Raw genomic sequence first — 16,291 nt, 5'->3', positions numbered from 1 at the left:
ATATGTATTCTACATATTTTTGGTAAAAAAAAATCGCAATAAGCATATATTGATTGGTTTGCGCAAAAGTTATAGCGTCTACAAAATAGGGGATTTATGGCATTTTTATTTATTTACATTTTTTTACTAGTAATGGCGGCGATCTGCGACTTTTATTGTGACCTTGACGTTGCAACAGACATATCGGACACCTTTGACACATTTTTGGGGCATTCACATTTATACAGCGATCAGTGCTATAAAATTGCACTGATTACTGTGTAAATGTGACTGACAGGGAAGGGGTTAACACTAGGGGGAAGCCCAGGACGTCATGTGACATCCACCCAGGATGGGATATCCATCCTGTGGATGTCATGTGTACATGGGCGGAATGGGAAGTGGTTAAGTCTATGGGAATACAAAACCTGTTTAAAGCTAACCAAATGCAGGTCAGGAGAGGTCAAATACAGTTGCAATGCGAGCCACACTCAAAGTGTGGGACAGTATTCAAGCCATGCTGAAGCCTGCCTGTGACTCCTTCTCACCGGCCTCCCCACTGTGGACTTACCCCCAATTTTCTATTTTCCTTACTATTCCAGATCCCATTATATGGGCAACTAAAAGGATTAAATCATTAGGGAATGTCACTAGAGGGGGCAAACTATTATCCTTCGCAGACCTCAAACAGAGATTTCATTTACCTAACCCTTACGTCTTTAGATACCTACAGTGGCCACACACATTTATCTCTCAATTTGGCTCCACCAAGGTGGGAACCAAGCTCTCAAGTTTGGAGAATATCTTACTTGACAAGTCCATGAAAAAAACGCTTTCCGAGTTGTACAAAGAACTCAGCCCTGTTCCCCCACCCCTTTCTAGGAGCTAGGAGGGGAGGACTAGGATGATATGTGGAGTTTCCCTTTTATTCACCTAGTGTCAGCGAGGGATCAGCTAATCCACTTCAAATTCCTACATAGGATATACTATACTCTGGCTAGAATCTACCCAGGGGAGTGTTGGCGCTGCCCTCACTCCCCAGCTACGTTTGGACATGTGTTTTGGCATTGTCAGGTAGTCAGCGAATTTTGGACTTCAATCCTCTGCTGTATAACAGTGGTCTCCTGTACCTATGACGGTGGCAGTCTGCATTCTTGACCTAGTGGAAGGCTTGGCAGCCACTAGGGTTCCACGTACCTTATATAGTTTGTTGCTATTTTATGCCCACAAGGCATTAATCCTATATTGGAAGAAGTCCATGACACCCTCTATACTCTACTGGAAAGGGCTAGTGAATAAAGTGATACCGCTGTATAAAGCCACATACTTGAGCAGGGGTTGCCCAAAGAAATTTGAAAAAGGCTGGTAGATCTGGTTGGATAGTCCTACTGCTATTGCCTAATAATATACATGGTACTTGTACTCATGCTCTAATTGACTAGGTGGGGGAGGGGGGTTTGCCTGTATGTCTTTTGCTCTAGAGCTCTCACTCTTTTTCATCGCAAATTATTTTCACTTGATCTATACCTAAGATCTTCATTGCTTTGGGCCATTTTTCTTTTAGAGTGAAGACATGTGATTGTATGTAATATTATTATAGGGGAACTGCATTTTTGTATCTGTGCATGTCTTTTTTGATATGGAACTGTTTTTCTCAATCCCTGAGGGGTTCTTTGTCATCCTTTCGACACAAGCCCTGAGTTGGATTTGCTGCATTTCACTGCATTTCACTGCATTAATTTTGCCGTTCATACTGCATGAAAATGTGTGTGTTTTACTGGGCTACTATTGATTTTTGCGGATCTCTAAAATGCACATTAATACATAAAAATTCACGTAGACTGAATTTTCAGTAACATACTGCCATATACAGTTAAAAAAAAGAGCCTGATGTGTTTGACATTTCTGCTTGCTGCGGTCTCCTCGTACTAACTGCGTTATACAACTAGGAACTGTTTAGATGTGCACGCAGCCTCAGTAGTGTAGAGGTTGTTGGTGAATGATCAGCCAGAGAAGCTAATGGGATTTGACAGGTGTGCCCATGTATTTATTTACATTTTTTAGAGGAATCAGGATAAAAAAAGCCAATTCTAAAGACCGTATTGAATGGATTTATTTGATAAGCAGCTGGACCATAAATTTTGCTTTGCTTAATAATTTTGCACAATGTCCCATGTAACAAGCATTGTTACTCCTATATTTCAGGAGAATGTGTTTTATATTTTTTACCCTTGTATTGCATTGTTTTGAAATGCCAAGTAGTGTCTGCTCTGTCTGCTCTGGAGATTATGTTTATCTGTAGGGGAAATTATTTGAATCACCAACATACTGCTAAAGGTGTATGTAAATTCTAAAAACCTTTCATGAAATTTCTCACAATCCATCCTCAAGTGTATTCTGCTACATGTTTTTGGTATAAAAAGTCCCAATAAGCGTATATGCATTGGTTTGCACAAAAGTTATAGCGTCTACAAACTATGGGATATTTTTATGGATTTATATATACTTGACATATAAGGGAACTGCAACATTGTGGCAGACAAATTGGACACTAAGTGACACTTTTTGGGGACAAGTGACACCAAAACAGTGATCAGTGCTAAAAAATATGCACTTTCACTGTACTAATTACACTGACAAGGAATGGGTTAACATCAGGGGTGATTAAAGGGTTAAGTGTGTCCCTAGGGAGTACTTTCTAAATGTGTGGGGTGCTGTTTTCCTTTGTCACAGAACGATGATCTGCCTTGCCTTAATCTGCCTCTGTCAGGAATGATCAGTGGGCCCTAATGCACATGGGGTCTGCTGATTGGCTCCTGCTGTGTCCAAACACAGCGAGAGGTGGTCGCTAGGTGGCACATTGTGCACAACAAAGCCAGAAGAGGCAATCACGTACAGCTACGTGATTTCGCCTGTAGGAACTGCCGCTTGGCAGTATATGTATGTAGGGCGGTGGGCAAGTTGTTAAAGTGGTTGCAAAGGGCCAAGTTTTTTACCTTCATGCATTCTATGCATGAAGCTAAAACCTTCTGTGTGCAGCAGCCTCAGCCCTCCTCCAATACTTTCTTGAGCCCCCTCTTGATCCAGCGATGTTCACAAGAGCCTTGCTTCTCCAACTCGCACTCCTGATTGGCTTTTGGCAGCAGTGTGAGCCATTGGCTCCCGCTGCTTTTAATCACAGCCAGTGAGCCAATCAGGAGACGGGTAGGGTGGGGCCAAGCTGCGGCTCCATGTGTGAATGGACACAGAGTTGCGACTCAAGAGTGTGCCTGCTTTGGTGCCCCCACAGCAAGCCACTTGCTGTGGGGGCACCCAACAGGAGGGAGAAGCTAGGAGCGCCGTGTGGGACACGAGAAGAGAAGGATCCAGGCTGCTCTGTGCAAAACCACAGAGCAGGTAAGTAAAACATGTTTGCTATTTAAAAAAAAAAACAAGGCTTTTATATCGCTTTAAGTTGGTCATTTGTATTTTGGAGACTGGAAGTGATTCACACTGGGTAGGTGCTATATTTTATATGCTAGTTAGTACTTTTTTGAGTATTTGAAGAAATAATATTCCAAATTATATTGCAGAAGGCGTTGCACATGGCTGGTGCATTATATTTTTGTATTTGCTCCCTTTTGGTCTTTTGAATATGTTAACCACTTGCTTACTGGGCACTTAAAACCCCCTTCTGCCCAGACCAATTTTCAGCTTTGCGCGCTGTCACTCTTTGAACGACAATTGAGCGATTATTCAACGCTGTACCCAAATAAAATTTTTATATATTTTTTTCCCACAAATAGAACTTTCTTTTGGTGGTATTTTATCACCTCTGTGGTTTTTATTTTTTATTAAAAAATAAATAAAAAAATCCCACATTAAAAAAAAAATATACAAAACCATTTTATATTTTGTTATAAAGTTTGCAAACAGGTAATTTTTCTCCTTCATTGATGTGCGCTGGTGGGGCTGTACTGATGGGCACCGATAGGCTGCATTGATGGGCACTAATAAGGCGGCACTGATAAGCGGCTCTGGTGGGCACTGATGGGTGTCATTGATGGGCACTGATTGGTGGCACTAAGGTGGCACTGAAGGGCATTGATAGGAGGCACTGGTGGGCACTGAGACATGGCACTAATAGGTGGCACTAATAGGTGGCAGTGATGGGCACTGATAGGTGGCAGTGATGGGCATTGATAGGTGGCAGTGATGGGCACTGATGGATGGCAGTGATGGGCACTGATCGGCACTGGTAGGTGCCATTGATAGGCAGCACTGCTAAATGGCACTGATGAGGCACTGATTGGCACCACTGGTGGGCATTAATAGGTGGCACTCGTGGGCATTGATAGGTGGCACTGATTGCTGGCACTGTTATGCACTGGTGGGCACTGATTCGTGGCACTGGCAGGTGGTACTGCTGGGCACAGATGAGATGGTTATGCATCTTTCCTCTTCGGGACCGATGTCGGCGCGACAGCGCCCCTTACTCCGATCTGTGATCACCTGAGTCTCATTGACTTGGCACCCTGCAGGGGGCGTGCGGGGAGCGTGCAAAGGGGAGGACGTCTATTGACGGACCTGCTGAGTAGGCAAAGTAGGTTCGCGCTGCATCCTTTATTTGGCTATAGCGCAGATCTGAAGGGGTTAAAGTGTTTGGTTGTATCAGTCGATTAGATTTAAAAATACTGTGGATCCTGGCAGAAATCTGTTGAGCTAATAAAACCCTGTTCTCTCTCTGCCTGCTCTGCACTGTTATCAGTTAACATTGTTCCCAGTACTCTCTATGAACCGAAGAGCACCACCCCTCTATTTTTGACAAGATCACTTTGTGAATTTAAAGGGAAAAAATAAATACAAATGCAGCAACCACATCTAATGACTGGCAAACGTCAATATATTACACATTTATCTTTGGGTTTTAGATACACTTCATACAATTAATATGAAGGTAGCCTAATTTTGAAGGGCAAGAGCAATGTACATACAGAGAATTTTGTATGTTGCACACCACCTTGCTTTCTCTCTCATTTCCATCACACCTTTCAAGCCATCTGCAAAGACGTCGTTCCCCATAATATCTGCATGACTGATGGAAAAGAAGTGCTTTAGGTTCATTGTGTAATAATCTCTCTACTAGCACTTCACATAAGAGAAAGTTTTGTTTTATGTCTGCTCTAAGAAAAAGTGATTGCCTTTAGCAGTGAACCAGCTTTGAATTAAATTTTCCAAGTGCAGCTTAAAAACAAAAGGAAGAATTTTAGTTGCTGTGGATAACTAGATCTAGTTTTCTTTCACACACTTTCATACAGGCAGCTTGCTGATCCTTTTTAGATGTAAAGTTCGCTCCAAATGCAAAGATTCTAACCTAAGTCTGGCTTTATTTTCATGACTTGGTTTTTAATAGATGGCAATACATACATGCAATGCAATTATCATAGGACAGAATTTACCATCTCATCAGAATAGTCACCAAGCAGATAACAACTGGTTAAAAATTTAAGTTATATAATATATTTGTTTTCTTAATTAATATTCTTCTTTAAATAATTAGTTTAGTTAACATATGATATTGCAAATCAGATTCTTTTTTATTTATTTTTCATTTTTTAAAGCATGGCCTCGTTTTGTCTACATGTAGGCAACTGTGCAAGTTTCAGAATTTGTTGATGTTTGCAACACTCTGCTTAGACTCATGGTATTCGTTTTTAGTTATCACATCTCTTCCCAAGTCTCATCTTTGTTTTTTTTTATCCCATATGACAATCAAACCGATGCCACTGTAATCCCTAGAAGTTTGGAATTAATGAAGTAACTGCTGAGCTGCCGCCACGGAGCCTGGTCCTACACTATACTGTACTTCACACTCGATTTAATCTCCAGATGGTGAGACCGTGCAGCCCTGCCGTGAGGGACCACCTCTTTCAGTGGAGTGTGAAAGTGGACGGATGTTGTTTTCCTAGCAGATCGCATCATTCAGAGCTCAGATCTTGTGACGATGATTAGTTATTAGCTATAATGAGCGCCAATTGAACAAACTGCACGCATATTTTCTCCACTAATTTCAGTGCCTGGCCAGGTCTGTGGCTCAGAGATGGGGGAGGGTAGGCTATGTGCATTTGTACGTCACTATACCCATTGTCTTCCCTAGGTGGTAGTAGCTTATGGTAACTAATGTGTAATAATATGCCCTTGTTTCTGATCAATGTGATGCCAATTTATTATAGTAAATATATTCACAATTCAACACATGGTCCTTGTTGGATAAACAAATGCGTTTGATTATTATTTATGTCGCTTATATATGTTAGAAAAAGTGTCCATTTTTTTTTTATTATGTTTTATTTATTTGCAGAGAATGAGCCTTAGAGATTCTTTCTTAGTGATAATGTATCAGGATTTTGGTAAGGATACCTTTTTAGGCTTTAGATCTAAAGCAAAATATGTACACAAGAAAAATATATGTGTTTAAAGAAATTGCCATTTTACATGTAATGTTCTGTCATTATAAGTGTCACTCATTCCTATAACCTGTATGCATTCTTTAACCAGTTCAATATAGTGCATATTCCTGCCCAGGCCAATTTTCAGCTTTCAGCAATGGCAATTGTGCGGTCATGCAACACTGTACCCATATGAAATGTTTTTTTTCCCACACAAATAGAGTCTTATTTTGGTGGAATTAAAAACACCACTGGGTTTTTTGATAAATAAAAAAGACTGAAAATTTTGGAAAAAATTAAAATAATGTTTTTTTTTCTTTCTGTTATAAAATTTTGCAAAGAAATAATCTTTCTTCATAATTTTAGGCCAAACTGTATTTTGCTACATTTCTTTCGAGAAAATAACCCAAATCAGTTTTTATTATTTAGTCTGTAGGAAAGTTATAGAGTCCACAAACTGATATATATATATAATATGAAAATCCTGGTGTATTGGCGGCCTTTCTCATTTCTTCGGCTATAGGAGGAGGTGCTGCTGGATCCAATAGTAGTGGTGTTGGCCGCATCCCTGGTGTATAGGAAAAAGAGAGATACCCCCCAGATGGGACTTTAAAGGCCAAATCACAGTATAGGTATAAAAAATATGTTTTATTCGGACAAAGTGAACCTGTTGACATTGGCTCAGAACGCACATAGAGCACCTAAGTACATAAAAACATAAAAAGCATATTCCATATCCATATGGAATCACCAAAAAATATATTAAAGCGTGTGCCGAGTGGCAAAGAGAAAAAACAACACAATACAAGAACTGTAACATCAAATACACTCTCCGACTGGTAGATAATGCCTGACGCGTTTCTGATTCTTATCAAACCATCATCAGGGGCTTCAGGAGTGGGTATTATGCAAGATTTGGCATTCTGTGTGGAAATAAAGGACAATATAGAAAAAATGACAGGAAACACAATGAGACATTGTATACATGAAAAAGGCACTCAGAATACAAAATAGTACATGCTCACGAATGCTGTGACACCTGGTGACTGGACAACATACCGCTGATAAGGTAGGTGTAGGTCTCCCCAATGTTGTTCATGTGCATGGATTAAATGCACGAGAAGGTAAATAGTGGTAGCTTCACATGGAACACTCCTGGTGATGAACAAGGGTAGAAGGAAATATGAGAAAACTAGACTTATAAAAAAATAAAAGGCAGACTGTGGGTGGGAAAGAAAATGAAGAGGGTGGGATCTATGCTCTTGATACAGGACAATGAGGAGGGCAGAGATGGCCCAGCGGGGTAGTAGTGCAAGCACCTAAATGGGGGCTAAGATGGCACTGAATTGTGCTGGTAAGCAATACACTAAGTAAAAAAGTAGGCCATATTACAAAAAATATATATAGTTACCCAAAAGAATATATGGAGCTAGGGTAAGGTCCAAGCCCTGCTGATTGGTATACAGACAGGTAGTTATTCAGATGTCCATGGAAATCCTAGGACACAATTTCTGTGTTGGTCAAAGTTTTTTTAAGTCTAGTTTTCTCATATTTCCTTCTACCCTTGTTCATCACCAGGAGTGTTCCATGTGAAGCTACCACTATGTACCTTCTCGTGCATTTAATCCATGCACATGAACAACATTGGGGAGACCTACACCTACCTTATCAGCGGTATGTTGTCCAGTCACCAGGTGTCACAGCATTCGTGAGTATTTACTATTTTGTATTCTGAGTGCCCTTTTCATGTATACAATGTCTCATTGTGTTTCCTGTCATTTTTTCTATATTGTCCTTTATTTCCACACAGAATGCCAAATCTCGCATAATACCCACTCCTGAAGCCCCTGATGATGGTTTGATAAGAATCAGAAACGTGTCGGGCATTATCTACCAGTCGGAGAGTGTATTTGATGTTACAGTTCTTTGTTGTGTATTGTATTGTGCTATGTTTTTTCTCTTTGCCACTCGGCACACGCTTTAATATATTTTTTGGTGATTCCATATGGATATGGAATATGCTTTTTATGTTTTTATGTACTTAGGTTCTCTATGTGCGTTCTGAGCCAATGTCAACAGGTTCACTTTGTCCGAATAAAACATATTTTTTATACCTATACTGTGGTTTGGCCTTTAAAGTCCCATCTGGGGGGTATCTCTCTTTTTCCTTTCTCATTTCTTCCGCCCCGAAAATACATAGTCAGGTTGAAAAAAAGACACAAGTCCATCAAGTTCAATCAAAAAAATAAAACCAAACAATACCATATACACAATCATATACCCACAGTTGATCCAGCGGAAGACGTAGGCAAAAAATCCCAGAAAAGCATGATCCGATTTGCTACAGAGGCAATCAGATATTCCCTGGATCAACTTTACCTATAAATGTTAGTACCCAGTTATATTATGTACAGCTAGGAAAGAATCCAGGCCTTTTATAAAGCAATCTACTGAGCTGGCCAGAACCATCTCTGACCTCTGGAGGGAGTCTACACCACACTTTCCCAGTACTGATTGGCACTTTGGGCACTGGCAGGCGTTCCTGATGGGGCACTTTGATGGGTACTGATTGGCATTGTTGTTGCCAGATCTGATAGGGCTGTGCCGATAATAAATGCACAGAACCCCCCACCCCCCCGACGGAGAGCTGCAGATCGGCTCTCCCTGTCAGCGCAAACCAAGGAAAGCCATTTACCAACACTTCTTGGTTCACGCTGTGATCAGCTGTGATTGATCACAGCTGATCATGTGGTAAGGCGCCTCCATCAGAGGCTCTTTACCACGAACGGAGATGCAATGTGTCAGAGTGACACACAGCACCACTGATCGCTGCGCTGTGGGCGCGCGCTGGCATGTTATCCTGCCCGATGTCATATGATGCCAAGTCAGGATAACTGAATCACTGCCTGCCCGTCATTCTGCTATAGGCTGGGCGGGAAGTGGTTACATTTATTTTTATTTTATATTATTTTTCTTTATTTATTTATTGTTAAGATTTTTTTTAACACATTGTTACCAGAACAATACAGTGTTACCGTAATAACAAATGGTAACACTGTACTACTCTGGGGAAGTGATCAGGATTTTGTTTTATACATTATGATTGCTTTATAAGCAACCCTTTTTATTAATTCAGTGTTTACTATTGTAGTTAGCTGTGATTGGCCACCGCTAATCACATGGTACAGTTGGGCTGTGATTAGCCCTGTCTGTACCCTGTATGTGATCAATCACAGAGATCAATCACAGAGATCAATACAATTGTAAACAATAAATGAAAGCCATTCATTGTATACAATGCTATCTGTGATTGGTCTGATAGATCACATGGTTCCGGCAGCAGCAGACTGTGACCCATTCCAGGAGGATGTCATATGACTACCACCTGGAACAGCAAATAGGCTGGTCAGGAACTGGTTATGAAGGAGAGATTATTAATTAGCACATAAACACTCAATTTGTTAAAAGAAAATTATAAGTTACATTTTTTAATCTCACACTGCAAATTTGTGCTCTTGCATGCATGCACACCAGTGATGGCTTGTATGACCTTTGTCTGCTTGTTTCCTGATGGCGACAGCTGTGGACCACATGCCCATATCTTGGGTATTGAAACAGCCACTTGTAAATTCCATCTGAAGCCCCTGTAACAGGATGTCAATGCAGTAGACAGTTAAATAAAACCTGTACTGAAAGAATTAAGAATGCTGCTATTGCTGGTCTTCTAAAATGCTAGTTTCCTGGCTGTCTTTTTTTTTTTTTTTTTGGCGCTGACCCAAAACCACTAGGCCAGACAACTGTAATTTTCAGAGTACAGCAGTAACAACCTACATATTTCCTCTATCGTTCATTGATGGACACAGCTCTCCATATTCTTGATAGAAGGGTTATATCACCACCTTTAGGAGTAGGACACTAGGCAGAAAAAAACAGACACATCACTACAATGTTTGGGCAGTCCTAGCTGGTAGTTAACCCCCTCTCTGCAATAGGCAGCTCAGTTCATTCTGCTAGTGTAGGAGTAAGGACCTGACTCCCTGCTGGGATATATTTTATCACTACAGGTTTCACTTAAAAAAGCTAAACTAAAAGTTAACTTGCTTACCATGCTTTGCGGGATGTGCAACTCTCGGCTAGCCTTGCACATTGATGTCTTGGAGCAGCGCAGAAAGGCTTCTCTGATGCGATCAACAACTTTCTCAGAGACCAATGGTCGGACTTAATGTCCCTTTGATCACATCACATGCATCCTTTCTCAATGAAATTGTTGTACCACTTCAAAATGGACTTGTTAGTAGGCGGATCCACATAAAATATGTGTTTTGAAAGAATACTGTACAGTCACAACACCGTTTTAGCAAATGTCAACAGGCACCAGCTGTGTTGGTTTGGGGTGAGCACCATGTTGGATTTCACTGCCCTCTGGCAGTGGGAGGTGTACACGGAGATCACATTTTTAGAGTTAATGTATCTGTGGTCACCAAGTTTGTAAACATACTCTAATACGTTTTGATATTGTAACTACTTGAAATCAAGGAGTGTTTTTGTACTTAACCTGTACATTTCAGATGTGATAGTCATGTAATAGTCATCCTTTTTAGGAAGCCTTTGACTCTAATGTGGGCACAGTACACCAATGATGCAACCTTTGTTTTTTTATTAAAGTAAAACTATAGACAAAACTTTTTTTTTTATTTGGATAGAGTAAGGGAGGGTTATAACCCCTTTCCCATAGCCAAATTAGAAGTGAGAGGAAATCCCTGGAAATTCAGGTAATTCCCCCAGGTCACCAGTACTAGTGTCCTATTGGAAGATTTCCCCTCTATTAGTTTTCTGGGGACATCCCAAAATTTGTGGGGGTTTTTTACGTTCACTTTCCATTATAATGGTAAACAAAGAAGGTGAATCTCCTTAACGGAATCACTGACAGCAATAAAAACTGACAAGCTTTCTAATTCCTCTCTGCTCTATCCTAACAAAAAAAGTTTTGCCTTATACTTTGTGTTCAGAGTAGTATGTTCTAAAGGTGTCCGTCCATAAACATATGCCTATTTTTGTATTGCATGTAAAGTGCATCCACACTTATGTATGAGTTTTGGAATACACTGCGCACGGCATATCCAATCATTGAATAACATGGTCTAGTTCTTATAGACAGTTATCCTGCAGTTCACGGTTGCGCCCCTAAGTTGTTATTAAGCCCTTTAATTTTCATCATGATTGGCATCAATGCCCATACAGTCTTCCAAATCAAATTTTCTATCTAAGTCTTCAGAACACCTGAACAGCATATACAGTTAGGTCCATATATATTTGGACACAGGCACAATTTTAGTTTTAGTCGGGTATTTACGAAAACATATTCAAGCTATAGTTATATATAGATATGGGCTGAAAGTGCACACTGTCAGGTTTAATTTGAGGATGTGTACATCCAAATTGGAGAAAGGGTTTAGAAATTACAGCTCTTAAGAATAGCCACTCCTCCTTTTTTTCAATGGAGCAAAGGTAATTGGACAATTAAATCAAAAGCTGTTTCATGGCCAGGTGTGGGCTACTCCTTCATTATTTCTTCATCAATTAAGCATCTAAAAGGTCTGGAGTTGATTCTAAGTGTGGTATTTTCATTTGAAATCTATTGCTGTGAACCTACATCATGCGTTCAAAGGAGTTATCCATGCAAGTGAAACGGGCCTATGTAAGGCTTTAAAAAAAAATATCGATCAGAGGGATAGCAGCAACATTAGGAGTGGCCAAATCAACAGTTTGGTACAGTCTGAGAAAAGAAGAATGTGCTGGTGATCTCAGCAACATAAAAAGGTCTGGAATTCCATGGACAACAGTGGTGGATGATCGCAGGATCCTCTCTATGGTAAAGAAAACCCCATTCACAACATCCAGACAAGTGAAGGACCCTCTCCAGGAGGTGGGAGTATCATTTTCAAAGTCTACAATCAAGAGAAGACTTCACAAGAGCAAATCCAGAGGGTTCACCACAAGGTGCAAACCATTCATAAGCCTGAACAATAGAAACGTCAGATTGGATTTTGCCCAAAAAAAAATGCAAGACCAGTTCAGAATGATGGGAAGAAAAAATTATGGAGAAGGCTTGGAACAGCTCATGATCCAAAGCACACAACATCATCTGTAAAACATGGTGGAGGCAGTGTTATGGCATGGGCATGAATGGCTTCAAGTAGCACTGGGTCATTGGTGTTTATTAATGATGTGACAGAAGACAGAAGCAGCCGGATGAATTCTGCGGTGTTTAGAGAGATACTGTCAGTTCAGATTTAGCCAAATGCAGCAAAGTTGATTGGACAGCGCTTACCCAGTACAGATGGACAATGATCCAAAACACACTACAAAACCAACCTATGAGCTTTTGCAGGAATGGTAGTGGAATATTCTGCAATGTCAAACACCCGATCTCAACCCAATTGAGCATGCATTTCCCTTTCTGAAGGCAAAACTAAAGGCAGAAAGACCCACAAACAAAGAACAACTGAAGACAGCTGCAGGTAGAGCCTGTCAAAGCATTCGGAAAGGTGGAAACACAGTCTTTGGTAATGTCAATGGGTTCCAGACTTCAAGCAGTCATTGCCAGTAAAGGATTCTCAACCAAATATAAAAAATTAACATTTTATTTATGATTATATTCATTTGTCCAATTACATTTAAGCCCCTGAAAATGGGGGGACTGTGTTTTAAAAGTGGTTGCAGGTCCTAAAATGTGTACTTGATATTTATGTTCAAACCCTCGAATTAAAGCTGAAAGTCTGTACTTTAAATTAATTTGGATTGTTTTGTTTTAATTTAATTCTGGTGGCATACAAAGCCAAAAGCATGAAAATTGTGCCTGTGTCCAAATATATGTGGACCTAACTGTAGCATGAACAGAACTTAAAGCGCAGTTCCAACCATTTTTTTAATGTCCAATCATTCCCATGCCCATTCACAATACAATTTGAAATGGCAATTATTTTATTTGTTTTTTTCTAAATACCTGTTTTGCAATTAGTAAATCTCATCACAAGGCGATTTCCATGGACTATTGGGATATTGGCGTCATCTATCCCTGGAGTCCATGGGAATCGCCCAATAATGAAATCTTGTGTGATTTCTAACTGGAAATTATGAACGAGAGGAGTTTTCAACCTGTCAAGATTACTGCACAGGTGCAAGATTGGGAGGTGCATGCTGGGTAGCCAGCTGCACCGAATTCCGAATACGAAGACAAGCGGGCTTCAGAAGCCCACAACAGTGATGGACCCTGCCTGCTTCCAAAATAAAGTTTGTTTTTCATGATTTGAAAAGAACAAGGACCACAATACTGACATTATCCAAATGTTACAGCAGAAGTGGTAACAATTACGGCTTTAATGCAAACATTTTGTTTGGAGTTTGCCATACGCCTATTATATTTCTAGTATATTACAAATACCACACCATTATTCTCAATTATCTCTCTTGATTTAAAAACTTCAGTTTGGGATTCCTTTTCGTTGAAGTTTTTTGGCATTCAATTGTGTCACTGCAGCTAAAGGACACCACAATTGGCCACTCTTGATGCCCATGATCACCATCAGAATGTCCACAGAACAAGTGAGCACAGTTCAGTTTAGCACAGACATATTGTTTTTTTTTGTTTTGTTTTTTTTACAAAATTAATAGAGACTGTTCATTTTAGAAACTACATATTCACCTAGTGGATAAGGTAAAATAGTTTTCACTTCAGCCATCTAATATAATTCAAATACGTTAAAAATATTTCAATTTCCCTCTGTGGGTTGCAGAGCACTAACAACTCCTTATCTTTATGTAGCACCCCCTAGCTCGGTTGCTAGAGTGCTAGGCTTTTTGTTTTGTTAGTGTAGGTAAAATTCAGGCTTGGGTGGCAGCCAAGTCTGTGTGTTTTAATCTGGGTTGGGTGAGTGACTCGGGGGGGGGGGGGTTGGCTGGATGACTCACAGGCAACATCTCTGAGACCTTCCCTCTAATTCTAGAAACTGGTAGAAGATCTTAGAAGTATGGGAGTGAAGGTTAGAAGGAGCTGCCTGCAGTATTCTGAGAGCCCTGACCAATCCCCAACAGATGGGTTGGCAGGGAGCAGGACTCCTCAAATACTCGGGGTCAGCCCAGCTGGGGCATTGCCATTCGGCTGCAAGCTGGAGATGGAGTGTTAGACTGTTAGTGGCCCGTGAGGGTAGCCCACTGAAAAGTGTGGCATGCATTTGTATTCAGCCACCTTGAGTCAATACTTTATAGAACCACCATTTGCTGCAATTTTTGGAGGAGTATGTCTCTACCAGCTTTACACATCTAGAGGGTGACATTTTGCCCATTCTTCTTTGCAAAATAGCAGAACCAGACAAAATTCTAACTGTTAATGGGCAGGCTGAATGTACCAAGTTGATCAATCAACTTGGATACAACCAGCCTGACAGATTCTCTTGCAATTATTGCTAGCGGCTGCTATAGGGGCAAGTCTTATTTTTTTTTTTTTTTTAAAGAGAAGCCATCTTACAAGATCTAACTTTTTAATCTAAGACCTTGTAGTTGAAGAGCACAGTTAATACTTTTCAGTTTTTGCTTTTTGCTCTTTAAAGCGGTTTATTTCATGAAGTTTTAAGTGATGCAAGTTTCATAGGAACCTGCCTTTTCTAGGAGTGTCAGATCCTTGACTGTGCTGGTCCTAGGTAATGTTGCTCCTCTGCCATCTGCTACTTGCCCTAAGGTTTCACACACAGCCTCAGGCTGAATCACAGTGCATTACCTTGTACACAGGACAGCCAACAACAGCTATTGTCTTTAAATCAGCACTGAATTTACACCTTAGTGTAGCTTCTTTCGCTCACTTTTATGCGCAATTTTGGCACGTTTTATGCATGACTTCCATGCGTTTTTGAGCTATTGATGTTTTTTTTTGCCAATAGACATTTTTAATCCGTTGCATCATTTGTTGCTAGGTATTTCAGCATTTTTAGCTTTTCCCTAACCACCACTAACCCTTAAAAAAAATTGAATAAAATAATAATAATAAATAACTAAACGCCCCAACAACAAATAAATAAATTATTATTATTATTTATAATAATGCAATATTTTTTTTAAGATTAGGGGTTAATTATCATTTATTTCTGTATTATTACATATTAATAATTTATTAAATTTTTTATGATGATTTTTAGTTATTTTGTGAATTTATCAACTTTCACAGGGTGCATCTGTCCACACACCAGGAGACCTAGGGTCATTTGCCATGTGGTGGTTACAGCACTTTTCATTTTGAGCACTTATTTTATTTTATACACCCCCAACAAAGCTTATTCTTAGAGTGAAACATAATTTTACTGTTAGGGGTCCCCACAACTTGGAAAATGTTATCAAGGGGTCACGGCACTAGAAGGTTGAGAACCACTGTCTTAGTGGCTCAGTCTATACTGCAGTAAACAACTGAAGGAAATACATAAAGGAAGTATAGGGGTTCTAATCAACGGATAAGAAATCAGCCTACTCTATGCTTCTAAATGTAATTCCATTCTTCCTGGACTTATTAAAGCGTCCTGACGGCAATAAGATACTGACTCTGGGCTGCTAATAACTAAGATATGAGAGCAATATATAAATAAAACCCCTCCCATCAACCATAATACCATATCTAAATGTGGTAGTGCACCCAAACTCACTAAGAAAATAAAAATACATTTATGTAGCATGGGTTGTCAGCACCCAAGGCAAGACAAGTAATTTGCACCCACAAACCCACGGACATTTTGCACTCCCTGAGTCCCTTCCACTCATACAGTATTAAAACCCCTATGGTACATTTTAGGATGTACAACTCTTTCTCTCTGTTCTCCTTTCTTTCTTTTTTATCTCTC

General features: G+C 40.0%; 1 protein-coding gene and 1 long non-coding RNA gene across 2 annotated transcripts in view; one reads left to right on the top strand and one right to left on the bottom strand.

The window, feature by feature from the left end:
* Positions 1–16,291, top strand: part of CLYBL (citramalyl-CoA lyase) — a 491,289-nt gene that overhangs the window by 338,809 nt on the left and 136,189 nt on the right. The gene's annotated exons all lie outside the window — the stretch shown is intronic.
* LOC120926340 lies at positions 7,047–7,917 on the bottom strand. Its single transcript, XR_005746944.1, has 3 exons — positions 7,819–7,917; positions 7,467–7,562; positions 7,047–7,330 (listed from the first exon to the last, which is right to left on the bottom strand). It is a non-coding gene; the product is annotated as an uncharacterized LOC120926340 (long non-coding RNA).

Source organism: Rana temporaria, chromosome 2 (genome assembly GCF_905171775.1).
Source record: "Rana temporaria chromosome 2, aRanTem1.1, whole genome shotgun sequence".
In the NCBI taxonomy this organism is placed as follows: Eukaryota; Metazoa; Chordata; class Amphibia; order Anura; family Ranidae; genus Rana; species Rana temporaria.
Note: the sequence above shows the minus strand (reverse complement) of the source record. Positions and strands in the feature narration are given on the sequence as shown.